The following is a 388-nucleotide window of genomic DNA, read 5'->3' as shown; positions in this document are numbered from 1 at the left end:
CCCTAACCCCAACACCACACCCAGTGCGCGCGCATGTGTGCACACACACACGCACACACACCCCTCATAATTACTCATTTGCTGTATGCTCTTAGAATAATATCCAGAGAATTTTAGTATTTGTGTTTTATACTTTATACCCGATTTGCTTGCTCCACTGGGGTGTGGATCTGTGGATGGGGCAGGGTATGAGGAAGAAAACAAACAAAAAACGACCACAAATGAAACTCTGACTCAGCAACTTTATAGGGCAGAGTAGCACAGCCCCCGTGGGTTCAGAAATTGTAACTATTTATTATAATGGAAAGCCTCAACTCCTCAGGATAATTCACCATTTTATAGTGAATGTGGTGTCAACCTTTGAGTTTGGTCCCCTGCATCTCCCCCC

This window comes from Echinops telfairi, unplaced genomic scaffold, assembly GCF_000313985.2.
Source record: "Echinops telfairi isolate 266 unplaced genomic scaffold, ASM31398v2 ScPeMD7_7469;HRSCAF=8507_1, whole genome shotgun sequence".
Classification (NCBI taxonomy): domain Eukaryota; kingdom Metazoa; phylum Chordata; class Mammalia; order Afrosoricida; family Tenrecidae; genus Echinops; species Echinops telfairi.
The sequence above is the reverse complement of the archived record's forward strand: the minus strand, read 5'-3'. Positions refer to the sequence as shown.